The sequence below is a fragment of the Musca domestica genome, unplaced genomic scaffold (genome assembly GCF_030504385.1).
Source record: "Musca domestica strain aabys unplaced genomic scaffold, Musca_domestica.polishedcontigs.V.1.1 42, whole genome shotgun sequence".
In the NCBI taxonomy this organism is placed as follows: domain Eukaryota; kingdom Metazoa; phylum Arthropoda; class Insecta; order Diptera; family Muscidae; genus Musca; species Musca domestica.
In genome coordinates, this window is record NW_026712329.1 from 3,291,245 (window position 1) to 3,308,993 (window position 17,749).

At 36.0% G+C, this 17,749-nt stretch overlaps 1 protein-coding gene across 1 annotated transcript in view; it reads right to left on the reverse strand.

Moving 5' to 3' along the window:
- The window catches only part of LOC101898591 (cadherin-23), a 41,921-nt gene extending 26,289 nt beyond the window's left edge, over nucleotides 1–15,632 (reverse strand). The window contains exon 1 of the mRNA XM_011291906.3: nucleotides 15,505–15,632. The gene's annotated coding sequence lies outside the window, so the exon portion shown is untranslated. The remainder of the gene's footprint in view (nucleotides 1–15,504) is intronic.
- Nucleotides 15,633–17,749: the final 2,117 nt, after the last annotated feature.

Here is a 17,749-nt window from a genome sequence, read left to right on the forward strand (position 1 = left end):
TGGAATTTTAGTTAAAATGCTTATAAAAATCGAATTCAAATATTCCAATAAGAAGTGAATATATTTTGAAACATTTTGTAATATTTTTTGTCATTTCTTATATCGCATAAGATATTGTCAATCTGACTTACAACAATGTGATGGGGTATTATATACAGGTTTTAGTTATCATCCGATCGTCACAAATGCATGAGGTTAGGGTCAGAAAAGAAGTATATTGGTTTTGGTTTTGAACAAAAAATTCTGGAGGTAACAATTGAAGAATAACAAAAAATGGCTAAGGCTGGAAATACATAGTGTGTTGGTACGAAATACAAAAGATTTATTTATATTTAAATGCTGGAGTGCTCAAACGATAGCCACTTGTGATTTTCCAGCCAAATATAAAGAAATCACACTATCACGCTTAAATTTTTTCTTGAAAATTCTTACCAACATGCTTCTGTACGCTTGTAAACAATATTATGAGTTGGAATAATTTGAACAGCTATCGGACGAGTGGATTAGAAATGACAGCAGTCCAAGTCTGTTACAGTTTTTTCATCTCATCCCAACTATATCTAAAACTTGAACCGATTCTCACCAATTTCAATAGGGTTCGTCCTTGGGCCAAACGAATGATTTGTGGAAAATTTCATCTGTATCGGACAATAAATACGACCTGTACTTTACAAAAATATGTGGTCAGACAGACGGAATGCATAAATCGACTCAGAATGTGATTCTATGCAGATCATCAAAAGGAACTAGGGTTCTATCTCGTTTCCTGTTGCTTGTTACAAACAAATGAACAAAGACATAATACCCTGGTCATCTTGTGGTGTAGGGAATAAACATACGGACATCGGTTCTTTTTCTTTGGAGTTAACTTTCGAATCGTCAAAAAGACCTTTAGTTCAAAATTGCAAATATCCAGCTTTAGCTAAAATTTTTAAGGTTCTAAATTTGTTTGCACAATTTTTGCTTTATGTATAGAACTTAATTTATGACCTATGATTAGAAGTCGAAAGTCTCAATAAAATACAAGACATTCGTTATTAAACATGACAAGCATTCCATCGCCTTTACCATGTTCCACTGTAAAATTTTTAAATTCGGATCATTCATCTCATTTGTAATTTGCGCTCTACGCTGAGACAATGCGTCTATGCGAGGTATGATATCACATTTAATTATAAGTCTAGTTGGAATATGTGTATTAAGCAATTGCCTAGTAGTGGAATCATACATACGGTGCAATATTTCTTTTTCGCAAAATCCCATTGTTTTTTTTTTTTTCTCTGACTTCAATCATTTCAAGATTGATTAGCATTTTCTCAAAAGCTTTCAATGTTTTGAAATAAAGTGCAACATTTGAAAGAAAGGGAGTCACTGATGAGGCATTTTGATTTAAAACACACGTATGTATATGAGTGTATATTGATAATCCAAATTTTTTGAGATTTGTGTCGCAGTCCCCTTTGGGGAAAGTAACAATAATATGGGCAGTAAATATACACATATATTTCTATCCTCATGGCGCTAAATAAAGATTTGGAACTAAATCATCAAATTAAAATCTTGCTTAAGAGTAATCAAGATTGTGATAAGAATAAACAAGACACAGGACAATACATACAAATTAAACCCAAATCTTTAAAAGCACAATGTAGATATTTTGATTTGAAACCCAAAGTCAATTATCAGTTTTCTTGCAGCAGTTTGTTGCTATAATTGCGGCGGTTAAGTGTAGCACTTGAAATAAACCACAAACCTAATTATTTGCAGTATTTATCATTTCTTGTTGAACAACCACAACATCAACAACAAACAAATGGATTTACTACTGTTGATTTAACGCTTTGTTGCCTCATAATTTGATATTTGTGCAACACTTGTTTTTCGCACTAAACCTGAAATGCATTTCTGCGAACTCGAGTTTGTTTTCAGAAATTATTCCCCAAAAACTTCCGTTTCTTCGTTTGTTTTCGGTTTGTTTTTAACCAACAAATCGGAACCGAAATAAACAAAAAATTAAATTAAATTTTGACATTCAAACATTAATCGCAAATTTGAAAGAAGATATGTAGCTACATCCAGCTATCAAATGTGTTAACAAGAAAATAAATTTCACTTTTAATTCATAGTTTTTTCTTAGTTTTTTGAAAAACGCTTAAGAGCGCATGAAGAAGACGTGCGTCAAACTGTGCGTGCTAGCAACATCGGTGCTCGCCCGTTGTCGTTGTTGAATGAAAGTGTTTTGTTGTAACAACACGACAAATGTATAATTACAACATTCATGCACGTCCGCCTTTTGTGAACACAAAATGGTTAGATTCAATAGCTATAATTAGAAGTTTGGCTTATTTCATGAGAGTTCGAAAAGAGTTGAAGGTATTAGAAAAAAAATGTCGTATACCGTCATATATTGTGTCTAAAAATTCTTCTGGAGTTATATGTATAAAAAATCAAAATCTGAAAAAATTCTATAGATTATGAAAGTAGAGCTAACAAAGAAAAAGGCACGAGTATCGGCGATTTTAAAGTTTACTTCACAAAGAAATCTACAGGGTGAGATAAAAAAACTGCAACAAAGTCAAACGACATAATTTTTTCTTTTTTTTAATTGTATTGAATGAAAGCAAAAAATGTCGGAAATAGCATCAAATTTTAGAATAAGTTTAGATTTGTTCGAATTGGTCACCTTTGGCACGAATTCAAACTCCAAACGGCCAAAGAAACCGTCACACGCTGCCCGAATGTTGCTCTCGAAGCGCTTGCTTAAGGTGATCGACACTTTGGTATTTTTTAGTGCCACCTTGCTTTCCAAAATACTCCAGACACAATAGTCCAACGGATTGGTATCCGGAGATTTTGGTGGCCATTGTGCGCTGGAAATGAACCTCATTTTGTAACCATTCTTGGTTGGCGCGTGCTAGATGCGATGATGCTGAGCCCTGTTGGAATGTCCAAGGTCTGCGGCCAAAATGTTTGCGTGCTCAGGGCTTTAAAACACCCTCCAGAATATTTTCGCGATAATATTCGGTATTTATTCTGATGCCACGGTCGATTAATACGAGCGGAGAACGAACATCGGCTGTTATGGAGGCCCACACCATAACCGTGGCCGGCGCTTGAGTTCTGGTGCCCAAACGAAGGTCAAGTAAACACGATCATTTTGTTTGCTTACAAATTGCTGGACAACGAATATTTTGTCATTGGAGAGAACCAAATTCAGCAGTTCACCACTTTCGACCAAACGAAGCAACTCTTTAGCTCTTTTGAGTCTATTTTCTTCCTGTTGCCGTGTAAGTTCTTGCTCTTTTTGGAATTTCAATTGCTTTACGCCGAGCTCATTTTTCAATATTTGCCGAATGGAATATATGTTCAGCTCACGAGCCATTTTTCGGCCACTGCAACGCGGGATTCGATCAAAATTTCAAGTTTCTGCTGATGTTGCTGTTTTCTTCCGTCCACTTCCTTGACGTCGGGCTACGCTACCAGTATCACGGTAACAAAAGATTTATTCACATTAAAATGCTGGAGAGCTCTAACGAAAGCCACTTGTGGTTTTTCAGCCAAATATAAAGAAATCACACTATCACGCTTGAACTCTATCACGAATAACTTTTTTCTTATGTGTACTATATGATACCATATTTCGTATCTTTTGGATTTTGGTGAACAGTTTAGGAAGTAGTGTTGATATAAATAGGCGTTTGGTGCGAACTGTACTAAATTGTACCAAATTGCACTAGATTCGGAACAGTTTGGTTACAGGTGAACGGATGAAGTTGGAATTCTAAAATTTTGTATTGGGGCCCCTGTTGATGGTAGGTTTGTGATAAAAAAGTGTTTTTTTATATGTGTCAACTAAGTGCACGAAAAGTAGTTAAATGTACTATATTTTGTAAAATTTGGTTTTGGGTGAACTGATAGTGCTTGAATTCTGAAATTTGGTATTAGGGTCGCTGTTCATGTTTAGCCTGTACATATGGATGTGGTTTCGGAAATGTGTTTACTATAATTGTACAAAAATTACTTAGATACAATTTTGGAATTTGATATCTACATTACTGATGATATCTGCGTTTCAGATTTTTGAGATATTTTTACGAAAAGTAGTAAATGGTACTATATTTTGTATTGGCTGCAGGGATGGAGATAAAATTCTGAAATATGATATTTAGATTTCTGATGGTATCTGTGTTTGATATTTGTCGGTGATTTGGAAATTCTATATTTGTACGAAATGTACTAAATGGTACGAAATTCGGTATTGAGTGTATGTATAGAGCTGGGATTCCGAAATTTTATATTGAAGTCTCTGTTGGTATATACTGGTACTAGATTCGGATCGCTGTTGATGTCTAGGGTGGCGAGATTGATAGATCTAGATAGATAGATAGATTGTTTTGGATATGCGTAATATATGTTACAAAATTTGGTATTGGTTTACTATTGGTTTCCAGGGTTTTCATATGCAGACGTGTTAATAGTTTTGGACAGAAAAAATTGATGTGGGTCCATTGTGTAATGGTTTTAATAATATCATCTTCGTTAAACTTCAAAATGAAAGATTTTAAAGAATTTTTGGTGTAAAATTCAAATATGTTCTTATTTTTCTTTCCGAAAAGGAATAAAATTTGAATTATGTGTAAAACCTTGGAAATCCGAAAATTTAGTACGATTTGTGAAGGTTTGATTAGAAATTGTTGTCATACTGAACAATTTCTGCATTTTGAGTACTAAAAAGCCTAACATGAACTGTTGGAACGAATCCAAAATTTTGAGGTGGACTTTTCGGTGACGAAGTAGTGGGAATTTGTCAGTATAATATAATTTATAATTATCCGCCTGCATTTGTATATTCCACAATGCATCATTTTTTTAATTTTTCAAAGCTCTCCACACAGGTGTTCCCCGCATAGACACACGTTCGCATTATAATAGGAATGTATTAACCCCAAAAACAGAAATGCATTTACCGATGAATGCATTAATGACTGTTGCTTCTATTTCCGGCGTGGACGCATTGCGATGCATGCTTTCAAAGTGGGGATTAAAATGTGGCTACCACTCCCCCAAAACCCAATTTACCCTTTTATTACTATTATAATGTGTAGTATTATTCGGCAGGCAAATTGTCACTCTTCATTATTGTTAGAGCGTGTGTGTTCGTTTGTTAACATTTCTGCTTCAAGTTCAACGCCATCATCATCGTAAATGAATTTCCAAAAACAACGAATGCCAACAAGTGGCATTAATGCCGCTACTAAATGCTACTCCCAGTCTTTTGTTTACCTCGGCGAATGTGGTGAGTCAATGTTGATAGTAACCATGGCAGCAGTGGAACACTTGTTTCCACAACAGAATCACACTTGAAAAAATGGGTCCGTTTCGGTGTTTTGATTTTTGGTTTTCCAAGAGAAAAAAATCGGAGTATTTTGGTCGGTTCACCGTTTATTGAACCACCGCATGTAAGTTCGCTTGAATGTAGCAATGAATAATAAATGCTACAGAGAAGAAGTTGAGAAAATTGGCAATCACTAACTTCATAGTAAAAACGTTCACATACTTGCAGTTCTGGAACATAACAAGTTAAAAAGTGTCAGTCGATTTTGCCGACAGATGTAGACCCTTGGCCAATCTTCGATTATGTAAATATATTTTTATACCCTCCACCATACTATGGAGGGTATATTAACTTTGTCATTCCATTTGTAACTCCTCATGTCAGACCTAACAAAGTATATATATTCTTTATCAGCGTAAAATTCTAAGTCGATTTAGCGATGTCCGTTTGTCTGTCTGTTGTAATCACGCTATCTTTCGAATGAATTGAGATAGATGGCTAAAATTTTGCACACATGTTTATTATTCCAGTATTATTCCAGTTCGTAAATGGGCCATGTAGGTCCACGTTTTCATATAGCCCCCATATAACGGTACCTCGATATTCGGTATTTTGATGATTTTAGCGACATTATTCATCGGAATTGTTTGAAATTTGGTATTTGAAGTTCGAAATGGATACTGCACCATAACACAGAAAATTGTCCGTGCAAGTCCACGTCTTCATATAGCCCCCATATAACGATACCTCTCGATATTCGGTATTTTGATGATTTTAGTATCATTATTCAGTGGAATTGTTTCAAATTTGGTATTTGAAGTTCGAAATGGATACTGCACCCTAAGACAGAAAATTGTCTGTGCAAGGCCACGTCTTCGTATAGCCCCCATATAACGGTACCTCCCGATATTCGGTATTTTGATGATTTTAGCGACATTATTAATCGGAATTGTTTCAAATTTCGTATTAGAAGTTCGAATAGGATACAACACCCAAAGACAGTAAATTGTCTGTACATATTCACGTCTTCGTGTAACCCCCATATAACGGTACCTCCCTATATTCGGTAGTTTGATGATTTTATTTGGTATTTTTAAAATTTTAACAGATTTTTTTAAGAATTTTATTTTTTGAAAATGGTGGAGGCTATTCAAAGTTCGGCCCGGCCGAACTTACTGCTTTATAACTTGTTATTATTCAAATTGTTGACCCTCTACGGAAAGCAGGGTGAGATGAAAAAACTGCAACCCACTTCAGACTGCTGAAACAGAAGAAAATAGCAACATGAGCAGAAATGGTTCGAAAATTAAAGAATTGAAAAATGGCTCGTGAACTGAACATATCGCAATATTCCATTCGGCAAATATTGAAAAATGAGCTCGGGGTAAAACCATTGACATTCCAAAAAATTTCCAAAAATAGACTAGAAATAGCTATAGAGTTGCCTTGCTTGGGCGAAAGTTGTGAACTGCCGAATTTGGTTTTCTCCGGTGAGAAAACATTCGTTGTCCAGCTGTTTGTAAACAAATAAAATGATCGTGTTTACTTGCAAAAGAGGTCAGCTGAAAATGTGCACCTTTAGTTAACCACCAGAACTCAAGCGCCGGCCGGGTGTTGGCCGCCATAACAGCTGATGGTCGCACTCCGCTCGTATTAATCGACCGTGGCATCAGAGTAAATGCCGAATTTTATAGCGTTAATATTGTGGAGGGTGTATTAAAGCCTTGGACACGCAAACATTTTGTCCGCAGACCTTGAACATTCCAACAGGACTCAGAATCATCGCACTCAGCACGCGCCACCCAAGAATGGTTACGGAATTAGGTTCCTCGCTTCATTTCCAGCGCACAATGGCCACCAAAATCTCCGGATACCAATCCGTTGGACTGTTGTGTCTGGAGTATTTTGAAAAGCAAGGTTGGCGCTAAGAAATACCAAAGTGTCGATCACCTTAAGCAAGCGCTTCGCCGGGAATGGACCAAAATACCGCAGAGCAACATTCGGGCAGCGTGTGACGGTTTCATTGGCCATTTGAAGGCCATAATTCCAAAGGTGACCAATTCGAACAAATCTAAACTATTTCTAAAATTTGATGCTGTTTCCGTCATTTTTTTTTTTTTTTTTGCTTTCATTCAATAAAATTAAAAAAAAAAAATTTAAAATTATGGCGTTTGACTTTGTTGCAGTTTTTTATCTCATGGATAGATAAACTAAAGGGGTTTTCAAAATTAACGCCCAGGCGAAACGGCTGAAGCAAGCACGTTGAGAGTCAGTCTTGGTGCGTAGACGTTTGATAAAGCTGGGTTTTTGGAAGTTCGTGCTAAGAGTACGAAAAGTACTGAGAAGTGAATACTTTTTATTGGACAAACAGTTTTTAGAAATCCGTACTTTAGGTTCTAATATGGTACCATTTGGTATTATGTGAACGGAAAGAGCTAAAAACTGGACATTTGGTATGAGAGAGAGAGAGAACAAGTAAAAAAGCTGTAAGTTCGGCCGGGCAGAACTTTGAATACCCTCCACCATTTGGAACGAATTTGGCAATTTAAAAAAAAAATAAAATCAGTTAAAAATTCTGTTAAAATCTAAAAATACCGTATATTAGTGTTATATAGTTATATTAGTGTCTATATGACAACGTGGACCTGTATAGGCAGGTTTTGTCATAAGCCATTACAATATTCAAATGCGAAACTAGAAAAAAATCAGTGAATAATGTAGCGAAAATCATCAAAATACCGAATATCGGGAGGTGCTGTTATATGGGGGCTATATGAAGACGTGGACCTGCACAGATGAAGACGTGGACCTGCACAGATGGACCTGATGATTTTAGCGACATTATTCATCGGAATTGTTTGAAATTTGGTATTTGAAGTTCGAAATGGATACTGCACCATAACACAGAAAATTGTCCGTGCAAGTCCACGTCTTCATATAGCCCCCATATAACGATACCTCTCGATATTCGGTATTTTGATGATTTTAGTATCATTATTCAGTGGAATTGTTTCAAATTTGGTATTTGAAGTTCGAAATGGATACTGCACCCTAAGACAGAAAATTGTCTGTGCAAGGCCACGTCTTCGTATAGCCCCCATATAACGGTACCTCCCGATATTCGGTATTTTGATGATTTTAGCGACATTATTAATCGGAATTGTTTCAAATTTCGTATTAGAAGTTCGAATAGGATACAACACCCAAAGACAGTAAATTGTCTGTACATATTCACGTCTTCGTGTAACCCCCATATAACGGTACCTCCCTATATTCGGTAGTTTGATGATTTTATTTGGTATTTTTAAAATTTTAACAGATTTTTTTAAGAATTTTATTTTTTGAAAATGGTGGAGGCTATTCAAAGTTCGGCCCGGCCGAACTTACTGCTTTATAACTTGTTATTATTCAAATTGTTGACCCTCTACGGAAAGCAGGGTGAGATGAAAAAACTGCAACCCACTTCAGACTGCTGAAACAGAAGAAAATAGCAACATGAGCAGAAATGGTTCGAAAATTAAAGAATTGAAAAATGGCTCGTGAACTGAACATATCGCAATATTCCATTCGGCAAATATTGAAAAATGAGCTCGGGGTAAAACCATTGACATTCCAAAAAATTTCCAAAAATAGACTAGAAATAGCTATAGAGTTGCCTTGCTTGGGCGAAAGTTGTGAACTGCCGAATTTGGTTTTCTCCGGTGAGAAAACATTCGTTGTCCAGCTGTTTGTAAACAAATAAAATGATCGTGTTTACTTGCAAAAGAGGTCAGCTGAAAATGTGCACCTTTAGTTAACCACCAGAACTCAAGCGCCGGCCGGGTGTTGGCCGCCATAACAGCTGATGGTCGCACTCCGCTCGTATTAATCGACCGTGGCATCAGAGTAAATGCCGAATTTTATAGCGTTAATATTGTGGAGGGTGTATTAAAGCCTTGGACACGCAAACATTTTGTCCGCAGACCTTGAACATTCCAACAGGACTCAGAATCATCGCACTCAGCACGCGCCACCCAAGAATGGTTACGGAATTAGGTTCCTCGCTTCATTTCCAGCGCACAATGGCCACCAAAATCTCCGGATACCAATCCGTTGGACTGTTGTGTCTGGAGTATTTTGAAAAGCAAGGTTGGCGCTAAGAAATACCAAAGTGTCGATCACCTTAAGCAAGCGCTTCGCCGGGAATGGACCAAAATACCGCAGAGCAACATTCGGGCAGCGTGTGACGGTTTCATTGGCCATTTGAAGGCCATAATTCCAAAGGTGACCAATTCGAACAAATCTAAACTATTTCTAAAATTTGATGCTGTTTCCGTCATTTTTTTTTTTTTTTTTGCTTTCATTCAATAAAATTAAAAAAAAAAATTTAAAATTATGGCGTTTGACTTTGTTGCAGTTTTTTATCTCATGGATAGATAAACTAAAGGGGTTTTCAAAATTAACGCCCAGGCGAAACGGCTGAAGCAAGCACGTTGAGAGTCAGTCTTGGTGCGTAGACGTTTGATAAAGCTGGGTTTTTGGAAGTTCGTGCTAAGAGTACGAAAAGTACCATTTGGAACGAATTTGGCAATTTAAAAAAAAAATAAAATCAGTTAAAAATTCTGTTAAAATCTAAAAATACCGTATATTAGTGTTATATAGTTATATTAGTGTCTATATGACAACGTGGACCTGTATAGGCAGGTTTTGTCATAAGCCATTACAATATTCAAATGCGAAACTAGAAAAAAATCAGTGAATAATGTAGCGAAAATCATCAAAATACCGAATATCGGGAGGTGCTGTTATATGGGGGCTATATGAAGACGTGGACCTGCACAGATGGCTGTAGTATCCATTACCATTTTCAATACCAAAAGTCCTCCAGACATAATATACATATGAGTAAAATTTTAGCAACCTACTTCATTTCGTTCGGCCTTCTTCACATCGCCAAGTCGACATAGAATTTTATGCTGAATATATATACTTTGTGGGGTCTAAAATGTATATTTCGATGTGTTACAAACAGAATGACAAACTTAATATACCCTCCATACTATGGTGGGGGGTATAAAAACTTGAATAATATAAAAAAAAAAACTTAAAAGCCTGAAAATTTACCACGATGTTTTTATTATCTTGATACCCAGATTTCGAGAACATCAGGTATTACTTCGCATGTTCTGACTGATTTGATTTTTCAAAACAATAACTATTTTTTGGGGGTACCAGAAGGATTGAACCGATATTCCCCTTTTTCCCATCTAACCTAAGTTTGATACGAACATTATAATTTGTACAAAGTATGTGATTTTTGATGACTGAAAACATAGAACATCTTTAAACCAGATTTAGTGTTGACGGATTTGTTTGGATGTGCGGAGTTTGAAGTAAATCGAACACGGATTTAACGTATAATGAGACTTATTGTTATTCAAAATTTTGACCTTTTTTGGAAGAGGTGCCAAAATGAGTGGACTGACTTTAGTGTGGGAGATACCAGGAGGAAGGGAACAGGATATGTGTACATCATCGAACTCGATCTAAGCTTTGTTAAACTATTGCAATGTGACAAATTTTGACAAAATCGGTAATCGATAGGTTGACTCCAAACACTCTGAAATTGATTTCGCATCAAATGATAAATACCCTTTGTAGCTATAAGGCTCTAGTATAAAAAGAGGAATCACAGCTTAAAGTTTGCAATATTCCTTGAGCTTAGTTTCGTGTACCGCCTCGACCAAAATATTACTCCTATACATGAATTCTCCTATCCTATCTAATTTACCACTGAGTCCGCTGAAATTCTCTTATCAAAGGGGAAATGATTTGTATGCATCTATATATCCGCAGCTCATTGTGTGGATATTCGGATGTAGCTGCTAATTGCTAAGAGCCGGGATGATTTTGTACCCTTCACCAAAATATGGAGGGTATATTAAGTTTGTCATTCCGTTTGTAACACCTCGAAATATACAAAACATATGTCTTCTTGATCAGCATAAAATTCTATGTCGATTTAGCGATGTCCGTCTGTCCGTCTGTGGAAATCACTCTAGCTTCCGAACGAAGTGAAGTAGATTGATACAATTTTACGCAGATGTATATTGTGTCTGCAGTATTGAAAATGGACTTTGTAGGTCCACGTTTTCATATAGCCCCCACATAACGGTACCTCCCGATATTCGGTATTTTGATAATTTTAGCGACATTATTTACCGGAATTGTTTCAAATTTAGTATTTGAAGTTCGAAATGGATACTACAGCCTATGACAGAAAATTGTCTGTGCAGGTCTATGACTTCATATAGCCCCCATATAACGGTACCTCCAAATATTCGGTATTTTGATGATTTTAGCGACATTATTCAACGGAGTAGTTTCAAATTACGTATTTAGAGTTCGTAATGGGAACTACAGTCTGTGACAGAAAATTGTATATGCAGGTCCAGCTCTTCGTATAACTGCGATATAACGGTATCTACTTACATACGGTTTTTGATGATCTTAGCTACATTATTCACTGTTTATTCAATGTTTCGAATTTGAATATGGTAATGGCTTATGACAAACAAAGTCTATGTAGGTCCACGTCGTATAGACCGAAATATTACGGCTATATTCGGAATTTATTTTAACAGAATTTTTAACGGATTTTTTTTTTTAAATTTCCAAATTCGTTCCGCTTTTTAACGTGTTTTATTCTCTGTCCTCTGAAACTCCTTTGTCAAAGAGGAATTGCTTTGTATGAATCTGTATATCGGGAGCTCACTGCACAGATATTCGGGCATAGCTGTTTGATTCATCGTTAATGGCTATCAGGTCGGATGAATTTTTCAAATTGCTACCCTTCCACCCTAAGACACAAATGCGACCTAAACAACATTTATAAGGATGTGGTTCAAGTTTTATGTGCAACTTTATGCATGCAAAAAAAGGCATATGACATATTCTTTGGATGATAAACTAACTCCACAAAGGGATGATCAACCCCAAGATCACGTACGTAAGTAAGAATGTACATTGTCGTTTTAATTCCTCTTTAAAATATCCAATGGGGTGGTTTTGCATTCTTCATACTGTATTGAAAGTCTTCCTCAACCCCGGAGATTTGAATATTCAAATTTCTTCGAATAAGAAACCAAACAGACGTTTCGCTGGCGCACTTCTTTAAAACATACGCGCATATAAAATGTTTGGTATTTCATTAGCTGGGACGCACTTTAACACTCGTTAGACGATGGTAAGATGCGACTGTCTGTGTATTTCCGTCGGACACAGAGTCAAGAACCCCTGCGGAAGGAAAGAAAACGAGAAACGTTGATGTTGTTAAGAATGGCTGAATGGTAGGGAAATACTACTCGTTGTTGTTGCTGAATGGATGTTCTGGTAAAATTAACTAACCGTAACTACAGCAAATGAACTCTTTACCTGGCGGCATCAATGTTGGGTTGTTTGGTTGGCGTGTGGGTGAATGGATAGTTAAACTTTTACAACGCCAGCAGTCAAAAAAAGCCAAGCAGATGAGAGACGATGTCTTTTGAATTATTACATTCGTTTTTGTCTTATTCTTTAGTTGAATTCTTCTACTCTGTTTCGTCCGCCCCGTTTGTCTTAACGACATCAGCTACAACACTTAAATGATTTGGAACGTGCCACACGAATAACACGTACCATAATTATTTCAGTCTTTTTTTCTAAACTCGACAATGATAAAATTTCTTGTGTTTTTGTTGTTGAATTTTTAAGAAGATACACACAAGAGGTGAAAGAAAGTTATTTAGTGGATGTACATAGTTCTTGAAAAGATCACGATTTTTAATTTAACATTTTGTTTTTTGTTTTGGAAAGTAACCATACAAATAGTTTATTGGTTATATAGAGAACTTTACATATTTTGGAAACTTGGATTAACAAAATACAAGAAATAGAGAAACATATTAATTTATAAAACATAAATTGTTAAAATTGATGATCGCATAATATTTAGGAATTGGAATGGACTAAAAACAGAAAAATTTCCTGATTTTGCAGTTGTTCTACAGGACGCAATTGTAGACTGATCAGAAACCAACCATATTCAGCGGATAAAATAAATTTTATGTAAAAAATACAAAAATGTCCACTAAACCGAGAATAATTTTAATCCTGGCGAACTCACAATTGCACGAAAATCTCACTTCTGCCCCTTACATTGATGCTTATATCCAAGATAACGCGTGAAATGGACCCCGACTTTTATATATAGAGGGTAAATATAAGGATTATATCCCGGTAAAAAAAAAAAAAAACTAGAGGTAAAATTCTTGCAGGACACTATGGCATTATTTCAAATAAAGGACTAAAATGTGTTTTCCAATATACAGGGTGAGATGAAAAAAACTGCAACCAACTTCAGACTGCTGTCAATTCTAAACCACTCGTCCGACAGCTGTTCAAATTATTCCAGTGATGGCTCATTATATTGTTTACAAGAGAACAAAAGCATCTTTGTGAGAATTTTCCAGAAAAAAAAGTTATTCGCGATGGAATTCAAGCGTGATAGTGTGATTTCTTTATATTTGACTGGAAAACCACAAGTGACTATCGTTAGAGCACTACAGCATTTAAATGTGAATAAATCTTTTGTGTCTCGTACCATCGCTTGTTACTGTGATACTGGCAGCGTAACCCGACGTCAAGGAAGTGGACGGAAGAAAACAGCAACATCAGCAGAAATGTTTTGAAAAGTAAATAAAGCGACTTGATCGAAACCTGTGTCGCAGTGGCCGGAAAATGACTGAATGGCTGAGCTGAACATATCGCAATATTCCATTCGGCAAATATTGAAAAATGAGCTCGGGGTAAAGCAATTGAAATTCCGCAACAGAAAGAAAATGGACTCAATAGAGCTAAGGGGTTGCTTCGCTTGGCCGAAAGTGGTGAACTGCCGAATTTGGTTTTCTCCGATGAGAAAACATTTGTTGTCCAGCAGTTTGTAAACAAACAAAATGATCGTGTTTACTTGCCAAGAGGTCAGCTGAAAATGTGCACCTTCGGTTGGCCACCAGAAATCAAGCGCCAGCCATGGTGATGGTGTGAGCCGCCTTAACAGCCGATGGTCGCTCTCCGCTCGTATTAATCGACCGTGGCATCAGAATAAATGCCGAATTTTATCGCGAAAATATTGTGGAGGGTGTATTAAAGCCTTGGAAATGCAAACATTTTGGCCGCAGACTTTGGATATTCCAACAGGACTCAGCACCATCGCGCAGCCAAGAATGGTTACAAAATGAGTTTCCTAACTCCATTTCCAGCGAACAATGGCCTCCAAAATCTCCGTATACCATTCCTTTAGACTATTGTGTCTGGAGTATTTTGGAAAGCATGTTTGACACTAAAAAATACCAAAGAGTCGATCACACCAAGCAAGCGCTTCGCCAGGAATGGGCCAAAATACCGCAGAGCAAGATACGGACAGCGTGTGACGGATCGTCGTTTGATCGTTTGAAGTCCAGAAATCTAAACTTATTTTAAAATCTGATGCTATTTCCGACATTTTTTGCTTTCAGTCAATTTTGTTACAGTTTTTTATCTCACCCTGTACATACTTTGTTAGGTCTAAAATTATTATTTAGTTGAGTTACAAACGGAATGACGAACTCAATATACCCTCCATATTACGTATGGTGGAGGGTATAAAAATGGGTTGGGATGCTAGTTTGTAACTAGTTACTGGTGCAAACATGTACTTATTAAACCCATTATTTGGTAATAACATTTTTTCCCTGGGAATTTTATTATGACTTATTGATTATACCTCTTTCGGGACTTATGGAATCAGACAGTTAAATAGACTAAGCATGTACCTAAATACAAAAATGATGCCTAAAGATGCCTTCTTACTTCCGTACAAAAGTACTCACCTTCCCCACTATTGTAAAATATGTCCATATTCACATAAAATTTAAAAAAAGTAAAAACATTCTTCCATATTTAAGGTTTATTATATACATGTATTAAAATCATGTGGAGACGTGCGTCGGATATTAGGTATTAGGATAATAGGTATTATCGAAAACGTACGTCGGATATTAGGTAGTGGAGTTGTGTTGGTTTGATAGATTTTAAACGACGCATAGAAATAGATAATAGACGTAAATAGAAAAAAATCTTAATGTGAGGTTTGGGAAGTAATATAAACATACCACTCATCAATATAATCGGCTATTCCACAAGTATTCTTAGTAATCCTTGAGGTAATTCAAAAGAACAAAAAATAAAGTATTTTTCTCATCCAACAAAAATATTTATTTGTGGGAAATTTTTATTTCTCTCTGTTAATTTATTCTTAATTAATTTTTTTTTTTAATTATTTTTACTTGACATTTTATTATATTATTCATATGTTGCACAATTGACGAGTATTTTAGTATTTAATCACATTACATAAATTATAATCCATTTTTTATTTATTTAACAAATATTTTTATGTTTTCTCTTCAACATTCACATCTTATCTATAATCCACTTTTAATTAAAAAAAATTAATTAATTATTTCCACTTCCAGTTGGTAACCGATAAATTCAACCGTAAAGTTCCACGACGTTGTAACGACTGAATTTTGAATATTTTGCATTTGAGGTTTAAGCCCAGCCCGTAGTTAGCCCAAAACTTACCATTGCTATGTGTGGTATTAACCACTGCTGCCAACGAACAACGAAGAAGAAGAATGAATGGTGTATGTTGTAGCTTTTAAGTACACCACACATTTCGGGGCAAACAAACATACATAGCTTTACATGAGAGTGGCTCATTCAAAGTAATGTACTTCGTGATAATGATGAGGGCAATGATCATAATGATGACGGTTGGAACATGCCTCACAAACGATCCAAACAACTGAAAATCATTATGAACAAGTAATGAATGAACGAATGCAATGGAATTGAAACGTGCCAACCGACGAAAGACTAGACATTAAAACTTTGTATACCCCCACCGTCGCCGTACCTTCTTCCGGCCGTTTTTTAGTTACCAAAGCCAACCAAGTGTAACCGTGCTAAACATGCATGTTCCGTTCCCCACCCCAACAATTGTGTGTGCCGGCTTTAAAAGCTCATCACGAGTGCAGTTTTTGACTCAGTTAGTTGTTGTATGACAAAAATTTAAGCCAAGTTCAATTGTTATTTGATTTTGTTTATGTTTACCAAATAAATTGTCGAAAGAGCGAAAAACTCTTAAATACCGGCATACTTGCACAGTGGTTTGACAAATATGATAACAAAATATACACTTCATAGATAAGTAATTGTGGGAAACAGATATTAAATGATAGTAAGTAAACCATTAAAAAAGGTCAAACAAATTTTCCGAGGGGGAACTGTTAACCTTTAGGTTATAACTGAATGAAGAATATATCCACCAATATCATTGTATAGCCACGTAATTGTACTTTTGATGTTAGTCTAAATTTCCATCGGAATAGTCTAAAATTCACTATTTTTAGTTCATAATGTGTGAGATAAAAAAAAAACTGCAACAAACTCCAACGCCATATTTTTTACATTTTTTTTTTTAAATTTTATTGAATGAAAACAAAAAATGTCGGAAATAGCATCAAATTTTAGAATAAGTTTAGATTTGTTCGAACTGGTCACCTTTAGCACGAATTCAAACTTCAAACGCCCAATGAAACCGTCAAAGTCAACGCCATAATTTTTACATTTTTTTTTTTTAATTTTATTGAATAAAAGCAAAAAATGTCGGATTGGTCACCTTTGACACGAATTTAAACTTGAAACGCCCAATGAGCTTGTTTGAGGTGATCGACACTTTGGTATTTTTATGGCCAACCTTGCCTTCCAAAAAACTCCAGACACAATAGTCCAACGGATTGGTATTCGGAGATTTTGGTGGCCATTGTGCGTTGCTGATTGCGATGGTGCTGATGGAATATCGAAGGTATGCGGCCAAAATGTTGGTGTGCCCAAGGCTTTAATACACCTTCCAGAATATTTTCGCGATAATATTCATTTCATTTCATTTATTCTGATGCCACGGTCGATTAATACGCTGTTTTCTTCTGTCCACTTCCTTGACGTCGGGCTACGCTACCAAAATCACGGTAACGAGCGATAGCACGAGACACATTTAAATGCTGCTCTAACGATAGCCACTTGTGGTTTTCCAGCCAAATATAAAGAAATCACGCTTGAATTCCATCACGAATAACTTTTTTTTTCTGGAAAATTCCCACCAAAATTCTTTTGTACGCTTGTAAACAATATAATGAGCTTTCACTAGAATAATTTTAACAGCTGTCGGACGAGTGGCCTAGAAATGACAGCAGTCTGAAGTTGGTTGCAGTTTCTTCATCTCACCCAGTATATCTATAAGAGAGGAAAATGTTTGTCCGTTTGATTGTTTGTAATTTATGGACTCAAAACCCG